This window comes from Oryctolagus cuniculus, chromosome 9 (assembly GCF_051225735.1).
Source record: "Oryctolagus cuniculus isolate XC-2025 breed Fujian yellow rabbit chromosome 9, ASM5122573v1, whole genome shotgun sequence".
In the NCBI taxonomy this organism is placed as follows: domain Eukaryota; kingdom Metazoa; phylum Chordata; class Mammalia; order Lagomorpha; family Leporidae; genus Oryctolagus; species Oryctolagus cuniculus.
Genome location: NC_142875.1, coordinates 18,304,657 through 18,322,120, shown reverse-complemented (window position 1 = coordinate 18,322,120; position 17,464 = coordinate 18,304,657). Strand labels below are relative to the sequence as shown.

At 41.7% G+C, this 17,464-nt stretch overlaps 1 protein-coding gene across 4 annotated transcripts in view; it reads left to right on the top strand.

The window, feature by feature from the left end:
• GPC6 (glypican 6) overlaps positions 1-17,464 on the top strand; it is a 1,205,004-nt gene that overhangs the window by 893,998 nt on the left and 293,542 nt on the right. The gene's annotated exons all lie outside the window — the stretch shown is intronic.

Sequence of the window (17,464 nt, the reverse complement as noted above, 5' to 3'; positions counted from 1 at the left end):
TTGTGAATTACCTCTAATAATATTTATGCATACTTTGTCCAATTAGGGAGAAAAGATAACAACATAAGATGGTATAATGATATACTTGCTCTATATTTCAGGTGAAAGATATTAAGGTTACGTTTTTTTTCTTTTTCAATGCAAATGAAACAATACCGAAATAAAAGCCACAGAGTGCTATGTTCAGCTCTGCCACTAATTAGTTTTGTAACATTATATGACTTAGTTACGTTTCTCCCATAAGATTTGTGGTTGGTTTTTTTTTTTTTTTTTTTTTTTTTTTTTTTTTTTGACAAGCAGAGTTAGACAGTGAGAGAGAGAAACAGAGAGAAAGGTCTTCCTTCTGTTGGTTCACTCCCCAAATGGCCACCACAGCCAGCGCTGCGCTGATCCGAAGCCAGGAGCCAGGTGTTTCTTCCTTTTCTCCCATGTGGGTGCAGGGGCCCAAGCACTTGGGCCATCCTCCACTGCCTTCCTGGGCCACAGCAGAGAGCTGGACTGGAAGAGGAGCAACAGGACAGAATCCGGCATCCCGACCAGGACTAGAACCCAGGGTGCTGGTGCCGCAGGCAGAGGATCAGCCTAGTGAGCTGCAGCGCCAGCCTGTAATTTCTTAAGAGTGGAATTAATGTCCATTTCATATTTATGTCCCACGGTGCTTAACAAAATGCCATTAACATAAGAAATTCTCTGTACACAAATATTTCACTTGGTTCCATTCCTTCTGTTTTTGGAACTCTGTAATATGTCTAAAATCTATTCTTTGGGGACTTAAATACAGATTTATTTAGTCAAGGACTTAATCGGTTTCTAGACAAATGCAACTAAGTAATATTAGGCAAGGAATTTCACCAAACTTATTGTTTTTTCAGCAGGCAATTGGAGAGTTAAGGGAGGACCTCGAGAGAAATGAGATTTTAAAATGTTTATTTTTGTTTTATCAGCATAGAGCTACCTCATCAAGACTTTTGAGTAGACAGGATGAAGAAAGATAGGAAAGAGCAGATAGCAAAGTAGAGAAGTTGGACAGAGAACTCTGGAGCCACAGAAGTCTGGGGAGTGGTTGGGAAAAGAGAAGACCTCAATTACGCTCTGCAGGCACATCAGTTCAATAGAAAGGAAATTATTGGAGCACAATATGTGGAAGACAAGAGAAGGGGCCTGTAGAACAGAGGTTTTCGCTGGGGCTATTTGTCCCATCCCCACACACCAGGAGACATTAGCAATGTCTAGGGACACTGTTGACTGTCATCAATAGGTGGTGTTGCTGGCAAGCGGTGGGTACTGCTAAATACCCTACAATGCACAGGGTGTCCCCTCCCACCAGGAATTACCCAGCTTGAAAGGTCAATAGTGCCAAGTTGGAGAAATCACAATTTGTAGAGACATGTTCAACAGTGTTAGATCCCCGGGAGTCTAAGAAAAGGTCATTTGATTCAGTCATTAGTAATGACTTTTAAGAGAATGATGTCTGTTTGTTGTAAGAGGATAAGGTTGGTATGATGAGACAGAGTGCACAAGACACTATGGTTTCTGATAATTGTAAAGGAAGATAAACATGAAGCAAGGTTTATTTTGTTCCCAAGTAATAAAGGGACTTGAACTTATTTATACACTAAGAAGAAGGAACAGAAAGATTAAAAATGTGGGAGAGAAAAGAGTAATGTGTATTATTTACTGTAAGGAAAGTTAAGGTTAAAGGTACAAAAAAAAAAAAGAGTTGAGCGAAAAATGGTTTTGAAGGTGAGGGTGAAGACAAAGGAAATCAGTAAATGAATGAGAATCAAGATGCTGAAAGGTTCACAGAAGATGACCTTTCTCAGAGAAGCAGGAGAGTGTTCGTGGCTGATTAACACAGGAAAGTTTAGGGACTGAAAAACAAAATTATGGAAGATGGATAAGAAATCAGCTCAAGATGACTGGAGTTCTGTGGAACAGCGCTGCGAATTCAGCAGATACTGGAAAATACGCAGAGTTGCTCTAGAAATGTTTAGCAGACCAAAGAAAAGCAAAGCGGACACAGATGTTCAGTAGGACTAAGGGTGAGGGTTTGGCAAGACAGCTGTGGTATAAGATCAAGGTCATGAAGGGAGTTACGGAGGACAGGGTTGAAAGCTTCTGGGCTGGCTCAGAAAGACTCTGGCCTGGAGGGAGGCGGCAGGTGAACAGGACAAGGGAGACCTTGCAGGACTGGAAAGCTCGGAGAGGACTAAGAGCTGGTCCAGAAAGTGTGAAGGAGCTGAAGAAGTTGGGATACAGGGCACAGTTCCAGGTGATGAGGAGAACAATGTTGCGGACCATCCTCTATGCTGGAACACGGACATGAGGGTCCCTGGAAAGGATGGCCTGTCCAGCCCCTTGTCTCCGGAGTCTCTTTTTATGCAGTTAGACAAAGCCCTTGCTGTCAGGGAGCTCATAGGGAAAATATTCTGTGAACTAGTCCTTAATTGGATGGCATGCTTTGTTCATTTTCTTCTGAAATTCAGAACTCTGTAATATGTCTATAATCCATTCTTTTGGGGACTCAAATACAGATCATGGCCAGGATCTATATTTGTCTCTACTCCTTACTAGATAAGTAACCGCAGGCAAGGCATTTCACGAAACGTGATTTATTCATCTGCAAAATGGGACTAATGAGTTCTCATTCCAAGGCTATTTTGAGGATAATTTCTGTAAAGCTATAAAATACATTCGTTTTTTAATAATTTACAATTTTTGTGTCTTTCTTTCTAACCACTCTCATCTGAACATCAGGAAGCCTTGCTCGTAGGCATTATTCTGCCTGACTGGCTTCCACCTGCTATCCTTCAGCTGGTACAACCTGTCAGTTATGCTTCCTGGGTTTTCTTCTTCAGACAAGGTCACCTCCATTGTCTTTTCTCTTTCTTTAAACTAGTGTTGCTCCTCTAAAACTCTAACACCCACTTAGGGAAATCGCTCAGCTCTGTGAAGTTCTCTGTCTCTCAGGATCTCTGCAATGACCAGAAATAAGTTCCCAGCATTTTGTGTGACGTGAACGGATGCCCAGTAGAGAGCTTGGAGGACATTGATTTTACAAGGGTGGCAGAGCTCTCACAAACCATCCCCAAACCTCATTTCCACAACATCGCTTTAACAACATTTAACATTAGCAAGTTCTCAATAAGGTTCCATTGGTAATTTTTTTTTTTTATCTTTGGGGCTGGTTATAAATTATTTATCCCTTTTTCCTCCACAGGATGAATGAAGTTCCTAAGACAGTAGGTGTAGGGGTAGGCAGCTGGCCCAGCAGTCAGAACACCAGCTAGGATGCCCATATGCCCATACTGGAGTGCCCAAGATCAAGTCCTCCATTCCTCACTGATAATGTGCACCTTGAGAGGCAGCAGATGATGGCTCAAGTAGTTGGATCAATGTGGGAGATTCACGGTGAGTTCCTGGCTGCTGCCTTTGGTCTAGCCCCGCACAGGCTTTTGTAGGCATTTGGGGAGTAAATCGGTGGATAGGAGTTGTCTGTCTGCCTTTCTAAATGTCTCTCTTTCTACCTGAGAAAAAAGACAAAGGAAAAGAAGGAAAGGAGGAAGGCAGGGACTAGATAAATGGATTAATGCAGGGTTCTTGAAACTTACTTGTACATGAATAATTGAAACAAAAGAAGAAACTAGTTTTAAATTTTGAGATGTTTCCAGTGTCTAGGTTGGTTCAAAGACCATGAAAACATAGTCATTAGATACTTTCCTTAAAGTCAGAATGACAAGGTGGATCTTACCTCCTAGACATTAACAAGAAGAAAAATATCCTTTTCATGCCTTTGTCTAATTCAGTCAGCAAAAAGTCTATGATTTCTAGAAATAGGTTCTGAAATCCAACTAAGGAGTCCTTTCAGATGTGGTCACTGACTACAAATAGTAACTCTCGTATTTTCGATAGAAAATTAGTAGTAATTCTTTTTTTTTTTTTTTTTTTTTGGACAGGCAGAGTGGACAGTGAGAGAGAGAGAGAGACAGAGAGAAAGGTCTTCCTGTGCCGTTGGTTCACCCTCCAATGGCCAATGCGGCCAGCACACTGCGCTGATCCGATGGCAGGAGCCAGGTACTCATCCTGGTCTCCCATGGGGTATAGGGCCCAAGCACTTGGGCCATCCTCCACTGCACTCCCTGGCCACAGCAGAGAGCTGGCCTGGAAGAGGGGCAACCGGGACAGAATCCGGCGCCCCGACCGGAGCTAGAACCCGGTGTGCTGGCGCCGCAAGGCGGAAGATTAGCCTAGTGAGCCGCAGCACCGGCCAGTAGTAATTCTAATAGGAGGGTTTGGAAACCAAGAACAGGCTTAGGATATTTATATTGCGTGTATTTATTTTGCTGAAATAATTGAATTTGTAACAATTATAAGACTACCCAGATCTCTTTAGTGAGCTTTGCCTTATTAAAAGTGGTGCTTTAGTCACTGTGGCTCCATCAACAGAATTTGGTGTCATTGTTATATTGATGGATATATTGGGATCTCTTTTAGGCTTCAGTTATAATGATTTGCAGAGCTTTCAACAGTGTCTCCTGTGTCGTAGACAAAAACAAACATCTCTTCTCCCTGGTCCAAAAAGAACTGGAATGTAAGGTGAGCCTCACCTTCAGAAGGGCATTGAAGCTGTCTTGTAGGGTCATTCTTTTCTGGGAGACTAGTGTGGTAGGAGCCAAGAGAATTATTCAAACATTGAGGGTGGCAAATATTTAAGAAATTAAGGAGTCATTGCTGGGAAGTAGTGAAAGAGGAGATCAGAAGGCTTAAACAGAGCCAGGTTCTAGAAAACTTTGACTTCTAAATGAAGCCTGTGGAATTATGGAGTCCTCCATAGAAAATGCAAACGTCCTGAACAGGTGGTTCAGAAAGACTGATCTGACTTTACAGGGAGTAGAGCAGGGCATGGAAGAATATGAGGTGGAAGAGAGAGGGGACAAAAACATCTTGAGGCAAGCAGAACAGCCAGACAGGTTTGTCATGCAACTGGCACACACTAGTAAAGGAATGATCTATTTTGATAAAGTAAAAAAGGGGTGAGAAAATGGCCAGAGGGAAGTTTAAATCTGTTTGCAACTGTATTTGGTGAATGACTAAATGTAAGACAGGATAAAGGCTGGAGTCAAAGATAACATTGAGGCTTACAGTTTAGGTGACATTTAAAGCATTAGTGAATTAGTTAAATTGAAAGAGAAATAATTTTAATAGCAATTGGCATTATAAAGGATTTATGCTTGTAGAATGGAAACTCCTCGCAGAGAAAACAAATAGAAATAGTCATCAGTTAGGTCATGGATTATCCCACAGCGCATTTGTCTTTATGAGCATATGTTAGGATTTTTGTTTTTATTTTTTACCCTGGAATTACTGGGTCACAGGATATGAGCGCTTTCAATTTGTATTTGACATTGTCAATCTGCTTTCTGAAGCAGTTATACAGATTTAAATTTCACTCAGCTCTTCACAGAATTGTTCTTCCTCAGTGTTAGTTATCATCAGGAATTTAAACATTTGATCAACAGCATCTCTGTTCAGTTGACACTTCCCCAATACCTAATAAGAATGAGCATGTTTTTATATTTTAAATTTTTGATTTGAGAGAAAAAGAGAAAGAGATGGAGAGCATCTGTTAACTGCTTCACTCTTCAGATGCCCCTAGTGCCTGAGGCTGAGCCATGGTCAAAGACGGGAACCAGGAACCCAACTCAGGTCTCCCACACTGGTGGCCAGAATGCAATTTCTTGAGCCATCACTACTGCCCTCCAGGGTCTGCACTGGCAGGAAGCTAGAGCTAAGAACTAGAACCAGGAATCAAACCTAGATAGGTCCAATATGGGACACAAGTGTCTTAACCTCTAGACCAAATGCCTGCCCTTGTTACACGTTTAATAGCAATTCAGAGTTCCTACCCTATTTGTAGCGTTTGCCCATATTTTTTGTATTATATTTTGTTTTTCTTATTATAAGTGTTCTTAGATAGTATGATGCAAATTCTTAGGAAATATTTTTTCCCAGTCTATCTCTTTTAGCTACATAAACATTCCTCCATCTCCAAAATGTAAATTGGATGTATTACCCAAAAATATATTTACTCGTAGACATTTTATCCTGCAATATTTACCTATTATGCCATTTGTTCTGTGAAATATTCTCTTATTTCTCATGTGAAATGATCTGTCTTTCCTTTCTTCTTCCTCACATAACTCTGTGCTCTATAATACAGAGTTATTACGCCACCTCTGACAATTGATGGTATTTGATTTATGTACATGGCACTCTTCAGATTGTAGATTACTGAGAGTGCTCTTCATCTCTGTGTTCCCAGAAGCTGATCCAGGGTTTGAGATATAACAGGTATTTGGCAATTGCCTTTTGGGGTGAACTGCCTTTAAAAAATGAAGATAGCATTTTCACTACCTTCGGAGAGATTTTCCCGTTTTTGAAGCCATAGACTCTAACTCACCATACACACATTCCCCTACAATGTCAAGCCTAGTAAAAGAGGTACTAAGTAAACATATAATCATTATTTAAAGCTAATCAATACATGCAAACCACCATATTCTTTAATACTTCCCAAGAAAAATAGAATTGTAAAGAAAATAATTTTTTATTTATATACCATAAAAACCTTGTTAAAACATAAATGCAGGGACAGGTGTTTGACATAAAAGTTAAGACCCTGGGTGGGATATGCACATGGCCACATCAGAGTGCCTGGATTTGAGTAGTGGCCCCCTTCCCAATCCAGCTTCCTGCTAATGCAGACCCTGTGATGCAGCAGCTGATGGGTCAAATGGTTGGATTTTTGGCACACATATGAGATACCCTGGTTGAGTTCCTGCCTCCTGGTTTCAGTCTGGCCCAACCACAGCTGTTGTGGGTATTTGGGGAGTGAGCTAGTGGATGGAAAGTTTCTCTCCACTCTTTCAAATACATTAAATATACATTTTAAAGAAATAAAGCTATGTTTACTAGAACTTACTATAATTTTCAGTAGAACTAAAATGTTGACCAGAAACTTTGATATTTCAGTTTTTTTAAATGAAGATGATTAGAAGAACATGGAAAATAACTCCATAGTAATTTAATAGATTTTTATTCAAAAAGTATGTAATATCTAAATATATGCCTACAGGGCTACCTGTTTACAAAATTCATAGTTACTCCATTTACTGAAGGACAGTTCTTCAAACTCTTGATCCACGGCCTAGCTCATAAGCTGGCTCAATAGCAGCCTCTTCTAAGATGTGGCAGTGAACCTGATGCTTGGAATTCACCGCACACACTCTGACCAGATGCAGATGATCCCATAGCCACCCCAGACTTACTCTCTTTGAACTCCTTAAAGCTGATGTGCCACACTTGGGTTCCAAGTCCTCTTTCTGTAGCATCATCTTAATACCTAAAGGGCAGTGACAGTCTGGAAAATCGTGGCTCTTTTCTTTCAGAATTTATTCCCAAGCTTTCTGTGCTTTGCTGTATTTTATGGCACTATTTTTCTGTTAAGCATCGGTGCTATCTTAAGTATGACTGGCACATCTTTTATGTGGCTCTGTAGCATCATGGATACTACCTTTTGAAGCTGACAGTCTTGTTTTTTTAAGTGCTTTTATTTGTCTGTAGATCCAGACCACTGAGAGAATGGACTTTTTTTTTTCCCGGTTAAGCTACTGCTACCTAAATTTCATTAATGATAGCACATGCAAAAATTGACTCTAATGCTCTACTTGTTCATTGTGGCCATAGAGATTGGAATTGGGTATGTTAATTGGTTACTCACACTCATGCACGATTTGATTCCACACTTAATTCTCTTTGGCAACTCTTTGAGTCGGTCACAGAGTGTTTTTTTGAAAAAATAACAAAAGTATACTCTTTTCACATAACTTCATGAAGAACATTTGCTCATATCATGAAACACATAGAGCAATCTCAAGTAAAGTTCAAAGAACTCCATTTTGGAGAAGGGGGTCTCTTTTCTAATTTTATCCTAAGATCTTTATAAACGCCATGCAACAAAATTTCCAGACATTAAATGCTACACATTGTCCATATTCTCTGTGTGAAAGCCACAAGTGGAACCTCCACAATGCACGTTTGTGAGTTACCATAACTTCAGGTTGAACAAACTAATATTTTAGCCTAGATATTGTTAAATTTATAATGAAGTCATAGGATTTCATGTAAATCGTTCAAATCTAGTTAACTGGGGACTTTATGTTTATAAGACCTTTATATTGGGCCGGCGCCGCGGCTCACTAGGCTAATCCTCCGCTGGTAGCGGCGGCCATTGGAGTGTAAACCAACGGCAAAGGAAGACCTTTCTCTCTGTCTCTCTCTCTCACTGTCCACTCTGCCTGTCAAAAAAAAAAAAAAAAAAAAAAGACCTTTATATTGGTCGGCGCCACAGCTCAATAGGCTAATCCTCCGCCTGCAGCGCCAACACACCAGGTTCTAATCCCAGTCGGGGTGCCAGATTCTGTCCCGGTTGCCCCGCTTTCAGGCCAGCTCTCTGCTGGGGCCCAGGAGTGCAGTGGAGGATGGCCCAAGTGCTTGGGCCCTGCGCCCCATGGGAGACCAGGAGAAGCACCTGGCTCCTGCCATCGGATCAGCGCAGTGCACGGACGTAGCACGTCAGCTGTGGCGGCCATTGGAGGGTGAACCAACGGCAAAGGAAGACCTTTCTGTCTCTCTCTCTCACTGTCTACTCTGCCTGTCAAAAAATAAAATAAAATAAAATAAAGACCTTTATATTATGCTAAGTAAGTGGCTTTCATTGAACTGTGGCTATAGGCTAAGCACAGGACTAAGATTTTTCCTTTAGCATTACAAACATCTCACAAGGTGATATTGTTATCTATCCCCACTTGAAAAATGAAAAACTGAGTTAAAAAAATTAAAATTACTAACCAAAAGCTAAGTTTTGATTCTGGGATTATAACCAGGTCTGCAGTCTCTTCCTAAAATATGGGCAAGCTTCAGCTCTGTGGAAAGCCCAAGAACACAAGAGGATGTGTTAAACAGCCATGAGGGGCCAGCACTGTGGGTAAAGCTGTGGCCTGCAGCACTGGCATCCCACATGCTGGCGGATTCAATTCCCACCTGCTCCACTTCAAGTCCAGCTCCCTGCTAATGTACCTGGGAGGGCAGTGAAGGATGGCCAGAGAGCTTGGGTTCCTGCACCCACGTCTCTATCTCTTCCTCTTTCTCTCTGTGGTTCTGCCTTTCAAAAAAAATAATAAAAAAAAATTAAATTAAATTAAAAAATAAATCTTAGTGAGAGAGGAGATTTCATTGAAGAAGGAGTATATGACCTAAGTATTGAAGGATAGATCAACTTTGACCAGGTTTTTATGAGAAGTACACAGTATAAGCAAAGGGGCATGAGTATATTCAAGAGACAGAAAGCAGTCCCCGTTAGCTGACTTGCAAGAGTGGCCATTAGAAAATGGAAAAGTCAGCTAAATCAAAATAATTAAATATAATGTATTAGGCTAGGGATAATAGGCGGAGCTTTGGGAAAATTCCTTCTTTAGAGATATGTATTAAGATTAAGCTTTGACATGCAAAGACTAATTAGCCACAGTCCATTGAACCACATCACCATAGTCCTATCTATGTTTAGGTTGCATGCAACCCAGTTGAGAAATGTAAGATGAAGAGCCAAAATAATCAGAAGAGAAAATACTAGTTACATTCACTGAAGTCTTATTAAGTACCAAGCTGGGTGATTTACACTTATTTCCTCAATTAATTCTCATAATTATCCTAAATAATGGAACCATTGTTTTCCCATTTAGAAAATGAAAATGCTAAAAGTTGGCTATCTAACCCAGAGTCACGAGGCTGATAATTAGCCCAGCACTGTGAGAACCAGTTTTGTCTGGTTCTCAACCACTACCCTCTACTGTCTCCTGTAAGTAAATAGTTAAATGTGTGATAAAAGCCAACTAGTTTAAACTTCAGGCAGTGTTGAGAATGTTTCATCTGACTTCAACTGAGAAAATAGAAAGCAGCCAAGTGCTCTCTAAGGAAACCAGGCCATAGGTTTATAGAATGAAATCATCTCGCTGAAGGATGTACTTCATCGTCTCCAAGTACTTAGGCAGATAGGACCGTACATTTTAATAGAGTCATGTGGCTGCAAGTGGCCTCCAGGGGACATTTAGCTATCTTCTTTTTGCACCTGAAGGTTTCTTAAAGATTTGAAATGCAATGGTAATGAGGTTTATGTCAGAGGGAAGGGGGTCAAAGCGTCAGTATTACGTGGGTTCAGTTGTTATGAGGGAGATGGTCCCAGCTGAATTTTTGAAGCAAAGGGAAAATAAATTTCTTCAAACAAGGGGGTTGCCTTTCCTGCACTCACTTAACATCACTGCTCAGTCCCTAAGCCAATCTTTCATCTTCTGTAGTAACGGAGAACACACTCATTGGCTCCACCTTACATCCTAAAACAGCTAGGCACCGGAAGGATTTGCTAATGTAAAATCCAGGTACAAGAGATTGGGAATATCATTTACTTGTATACTGATGGCTCCTGGAAGCCTGTGTATTCTACAGGAGAGATTATTGGTCTGGTAACTGGAATTCCTACATTTCCAACATAAATCTACAAATGGTTCTATGTGGATGTTTGAAATATTTATGCCATCACTTTCTTGAACTGTCAAAAATTAGGTATCTCAATAGGATTCTGTGTGAAGTCTTGTTTGTTTGTTTGTTTGTTTATTTATTTATTTATTTATTTTTTGACAGGCAGAGTGGACAGTGAGAGAGAGAGACAGAAAGAAAGGTCTTCCTTTGCCGTTGGTTCACCCTCCAGTGGCCGCCGCGGCCGGCGTGCTGCGGCCGGCACACCGCGCTGATCCAATGGCAGGAACCAGGTACTTATCCTGGTCTCCCATGTGGGTGCAGGGCCCAAGGACTTGGGCCATCCTCCACAGCACTCCCTGGCCATAGCAGAGAGCTGGTCTGGAAGAGGGGCAACCGGGACAGAATCCGGCGCCCCAACCGGAACTAGAACCCGGTGTGCTGGCGCCGCTAGGCGGAGGATTAGCCTAGTGAGCCGCGGCGCCAGCTAAGTCTTGTTTCTTAATCACAGGTCAGTCAATCAAAATATTTTTCATCTCACTTAAAAAAAAAACCTTAGGTTTATAAAAATCCTAGGGCAATTCTTTTCACTTTTTATATTATTTAATTTTTTGCATCAAAATTCCTTAATGAAGGTCCTGTACTTGCCCCTTAACAATTTCACAGAAATATTATAAGAACTTAAAGTTTAGAAAATTCTAATTTTCTGGGGCTGGCACTGTGGCCCAGCAGGTTAATGCACTGTCTGCAGCGTTGGCATCCCACTTGGATACTGGTTGGAGTCCCAGCTGCTCCACTTCCAATCCAGATCCCTGCTGGTGCACCTGGGAAAGCAGTGGAAGATGGCCTGGGTCCTTGGGCCCGAGAGTGCAGCTCCTGGTTTGGCCATAGCAGCCATTTGGGGAGTGAACCAGCAGATAGAGGATCTCTGTTTCTGTCTTTCCCTCTCCCTCTCTCTTTAAATTCTCACTAGCAAATAGAATGCATCTTTAAAAAACAGCATAGTTACTCATATTTATCAGAATTAAATACTTTGGTAGTTTAGTTATAAATCGGACAATTCAACAAATTATATTTACCAGGGAGAAAAGAGAAATAGTTAATTATATAGTTAATAGTTTCTTGGCCAGCGGCGCAGCTCACTTGGCTATTCCTCCACCTGCGGCGCTGGCACCCTGGGTTCTAGTCCCAGTTGGGGGGCCGGATTCTATCCCAGTTGCCCCTCTTCCAGTCCAGCTCTCTGCTGTGGCCCAGGAAGGCAGTGGAGGTTGGCCCAATTGCTTGGGCCCTGCACCCACATGGGAGACCAGGAGGAAGCACCTGGCTCCTAGCTTCGGATCAGCACAGCACGCCAGTCGTAGTGACCATTTGGGGAGAGAGCCAATGGAAGGAAGACCTTTCTCTCTCTCTCTCTCTCTCACTGTCCACTCTGCCTGTCAAAATAAATAAATAAATAAATAAATAAATAAATAAATGAATAATAGTTACTTAAATCTAGGTGCTTTGCATACCTATAAAATAGTTACTTAAATCTAGGTGCTTTACATACCTTTAACATGAAAAGCACTATTCATTAAATCAACACATTTGAGAGTACTTCAAAAAATTATGGAGAAACAGAATTAAGACAAGTTTATTCAAATGCAAAAAAATCTGAAATCTATGCACTGTGCATATTTTTTAATAGCATGCATTTTTATGAATTTTTGAAGGCCCTTTAAATTCATGAAATGCCTACTATGTGCCTGGAGTTGTGCTAGATATTCTGGATACAATGATGAGTGAGACAGACCCAGGCTCCAAATTAAGGAAGCGTTAAAGCAACAGACTATTTTAAAAATGCAAAGAGTTGGAAGTAGACAAGGGACTCCACACATGAACATTTCAGCCGAGATCCTGGGCACAGAACCCACATGCATAAGCAGGGGGACAGGCATTTATGGTTAATAGACGTGACCCCTGTAGGCGACCTTGTCTCCAGTTCTCCTTGGTTTCTTTCCTATCCTGTCATCCAACCTCCTAAGAATAATTGGTCATTTCCTGAAAGATAGCTTTCTGCTTTTAGAATTTAAACCATGTTCCTTGAATAAACAAATAGTAGCTCGAGCAGTTCTGTTTGCATTCTACACTGCAGAATGATCTCATGGACTTTGCTGTTTCCACTTTCCCTGATGACGATTCTGTCACTGCAGTTGCCTAGACACTGCCTTCAAGGATGTGTGAGTGAAGATGGTTACAATTAAAGGGCGAGATGGTTTTCAAACAGCATTGCTCTAACATACTGCTTCCCAGATCAAGCGAGCATGTTAATGTCAACTTTTTTGTCACCTTTCAAGACATTGTCATAGTGAGTTGATCTTTTAAAAATATTATTTTAATGAAAGTAAGATGTAACAGGCATTTTTTTTTTCAAATAAAACACTATGTTCCTGAGGCCTGTGAGATTACTTTTGCTTTGGAGTATTTCAATTACCCTTGCAGTGCAGTTAGGATCAGTGACATTAATATCTTATTAATTTCATAGCTGTCATTTTGCCTTCCTTGGTATCCAACGTAGTTACACAGCCTTCTGCCTAATAAGTCTTCTATCTTCTTCAAATGAATCTTAATGTTCAAGCACATGATTCAGTGTGTTCCTCACCTCACCACTCTATTCTTAAAATCAGGCACATAATGTGGCTTGGTGAGAGAAATCCAGGGCTTAATTTTCATTCTGAAGATGTTGTTTCCTGAATAATGATTCTGTGTCAGCAACAGTAGAAATCCCAGACAACTAGTTGAGTAGGTGAACAGTATCAAGGGTGGGTGTCATTGCCCATTTTTGTTTTATTCCTGGAGAAAAATACTACCAGGAACTTGTCCTCTGCCGTTGGTCTTAATTACCATTTACAATTTAGGGCTTGGAGTACAGTTACCTAAGTCATACAATTTCATAAGGAACTACCAGCATAGGAATCAGAAGTGACCAAGGCAAATCAAGTCATCTGGTCCATTTTAGCCATTCATTCATTCACTCAAAGCACATTTACTGAGTACTCACTTTGTACCAGGCCCACTGTCAGGTCCTACAAATAGAAAACAGGGTAGGTAGTAAGGAAGGAACACTCACTTGAACTTCAGCAAGCATCTTGGTCTTTGTGGCCAAGGAACGTGGCTCTTGGGTCTGTCCACAGGGTGTTCCTTTTCCTATCATCTTCCCATTTTATTATTACTGTTACTCACTGGCACAGAAGACTAACAGAAATACGCCTGGCTTCCCATCAGTGAAGGTGACTTCTGAATATAGATTCAGAGATTGTTGGTGTAGGGATGGGAGAAAATTTAGAAAATTGATTTCATGAGAGGATCTTTTTGTACTTTGGTTGAGTACCTTTGATTATGCCTTTCTTGGAATAAAGATGAAGTATTCCTGATACATTTCTCCCTTCACATGCCCAAGATGACTTCTAAAGTCCATACAAAAGGAGGATTTTGGTGCAAAACTACCTCTTACTAGCTCATGGAAATTTTTTTAAAGATGTATTTTATGTATTTGCAAGTCAGAGTTAAACAGAGGACAGGCAGAGAGAGAGAGGTCTTCCACCCAATGGTTCACTCCCCCAATTGGCCGCAATGGCCAGAGCTGCACCGATCTGAAGCCAGAAGCCAGGTGCTTCTTCCCAGTCTCCCGTGTGGGTACAGGGGCCCAAGGACTTAGGCCATCTTCCACTGCTCTCCCAGGCCACAGCAGAGAGCAGGATGGGAAGTGGAGCAGCTGGGACTCGAACCAGAGCCCACATGGGATGATGCCGGCGCTTCAGGCCAGGGTGTTAACCCATTGCGCCACAGTGCCAGCTCCACATGGAAATTCTTAAGTATGGAGGGAATGGGGTGACCAGGAGAATCTTGGATATCAACACATGGTCACTCCTGGTGACTGTTCTCTGATTACTGCACTTGGGCAAATGGGGCTTCTCCTTTTTTTTTCCTTCTCTTGTGTTTCTGTTCAGTAAAGTCCGCATTTTCTATAATAATCAATATTTCTACTTCTTTTTGGGATTGGGATTTATCCTTTCTTCCTTAACTACTTTCCTTGAAATTAGTTCAAGTTCCTGTTTCGACTTGCTTTTAGTGATGAGAAGACTGCCTGTCTCTAAAGCAAGAATCCATCAGATTTAGGCCCCGAGATGTAGTCCTAGCAGAAAGAGAAACCTATCATATGCCAAATAAATGCCTGCCATTGCCTCACTGCTGCTTAGAATATCTCTATGCAGATTTGCTTTCTCAATTAAAGATGCAATAATCAGAATCACATCCCAAGCTCAGTAAAATATTCAGATTCCTGCCCGTGTGTGTGTGTGTGTGTGTGTATTAGGCAACTTCCAAAAGTTCATGGAAAATAGAATTAAAAGTATGAGTTTATTTTGTTTTTTTTTATTGCAAAGAATTATGTCTCCATAATATGTGGAAAATACATATTATGAAAAAAGATGGGCCGGCGCCGCAGCTCACTAGGCTAATCCTCCGCCTGCGGCTGCAGCACCCTGGGTTCTAGACCCGATTAGGGCACCGGATTCTGTCCCGGTTGCTCCTCCTCTAGTCCAGCTCTCTGCTGTGGCCCGGGAGTGCAGTGGAGGATGGCCCAGGTCCTTGGGCCCTGCACCTGCATGGGAGAGCAGGAGGAAGCACCTGGCTCCTGGCTTCGGATCGGCGCAGCGCACTGGCTGCAACACGCTGGCCGTAGCGGCCACTTGGGGGATGAACCAACAGAAAAAGGAAGACCTTTCTCTCTGTTTCTCTCTCTCTCTCACTAACTCTGCTTGTCAAAAAAGAAAATAAAAATAAAAAAGATGCACATATTTCAGAATCTTTTTGCAACAAAATAAACTCGTATCTTTAATTCCTTTTTTCCTGAAACTCTTTGAAGTACCCTTGTATGTTTATATATATATTCGTGAATATATATATATATACTTCAAAGTTATAATATACACATGCATATATTATATATACAGTGCACATCTATGTATATTATGTGTATGCGTTCAGAGTCCTTGTTAAATCCTCATCCACTGATTTAATGGCATGGTCAGGGAAGTCTTCATTTGAGCAGACACGTGAAGCAGGAAGGCTGTAGGGGACGAGTGCATTACTGCCAGAAGAAATAGCAAGTGCAAAAGCCCCAAGGCAGGACTTGATTCTTCTTCTACACAAGGAAGGGAGTAGTTTTCCTGAATTATACAACTTGACAGAGAAGGCTGGCAGGAGCACCATTTATGTGGGAAACAGTGTTACTAGTGCCCCCTGGAGTTGTGCGGTGAGGCAGCCAGTACAAGAATCCCCATGTGCTAAAATAGAGGAGAGTCCAGAGAGCAGAGGAAGATGAGGTCTGAGAGTTGGCAGAGAAACAAGGAGCCAGATCTCAGAGGAGTCTGCTGGGCTGTGTAGGGACTTTGGTTTACTCAGTAGTGTGCTATAAATGTTGAACAACCAGTTCATGGGGGCAGGGAAGGGAAGGGTTTTGGCCTTGATGCTGGGCACTTGTCAGTACTGTGATGGAATTGGTATCACCAGGGCTGCACCCCAGCACAGCACGGCTGAAAGCGGAGTTGGGATGAGAATCCCAGCAGTGCCCCCTGATACAGGAGTTCCAGCACATGGATATCACCAATGTAAATAACTACAGGAGCATAAATAAAAGTAAAGTGTAATGAGACAATTGGAAAATGAGGTTTTCAGTCTCAGTTACCTTTGTTTTAAATACAATTTATAGAATTGTAGGTTCATATAATTTTAAAAGACTGGCTATTATTTAAGCAGTTGCCGAATCCTTCAACGTTTATCAGTTCACAGTGGTATGAAGGGGCTCTAGCTCACCATTAGTTTTCCTCTGTGTGAGCAGAAGACCTGTATCATCAGACTGGAGTTTGGAAAGGATCGCTATGTCATGCTGAGAACAGGTGGAAGATGGTCAAAGATAGAAGCAAGGAGACCCACCAGCCCTGCTTTCAGAGGAAGATTTGCAAGAGCCCTTGCAGGTCAGCTTAGAACATTTGAGTAACCCTGCACCTGGCCCTGATTTCCCTCCAACGTGGCATAAAAGTATTGGAGCCCAAGCTGCTGTTAGTCATTTACCATAGTTCGTCTGTTCTAAGATGCCAGGTTTCTTCCCAGTTAATGTTTCTGAAATCAGGGTGAAGTCGGGCTGTGTTTCAAAGCTGACTGTAGGAATTTAATATATACTGCTGCTTTTTTTTTCTAAAAAGCTGATTCTGAATCAATGCAGGCCTGGCCATTGATAGCATTTCACAACTCAGAAAACAGTCTATTTTGCTTTGTGAATCACAGCATTGATCGTTTAAAGCATTGTTTGTGCCCCACAATTGAATACAACCGACAAAGCTTTTAGAATATAAAGATACACTTCTCAAATAAGCCTAAGGAAGCTGAGCCTGTTTTATATGGGAGGCAAACACTGAGGTGTGGGGAAAGGTGTAAGAGGAATCGACGAGTCCAGCATTCAGGGAAGCCCGTGAGTCTCCCGCTGATTACAGAAGATGGACACCCATCCAAGAGTGTGGCTTGGGAGGACTGCCTCCCTTCCCCATCAGCCTGCAAAGACATATTACAGCCCTAGTACTTCCGTTCTCTGGGGTTAAAGCACTGTCTCCAGGTGAACTCTGTTAAAAATGTCTAAAAATGACCCAGGAGGCAGGGCACTTTCACAGAGTGACCATTAAGAAGATTAAGAGGAAGACAGCACCTGGAGGAAATGAGATGGGGAAAATGTTAATGGAGAGTAGGTGTCAGGTATAGATCTAGTGCAGAGTGGTTCAGAGCCAAGTCATGACCAAAGTTCTTTGAGCAAGTCCCTGTGAATGGGGCCAGCCCACAC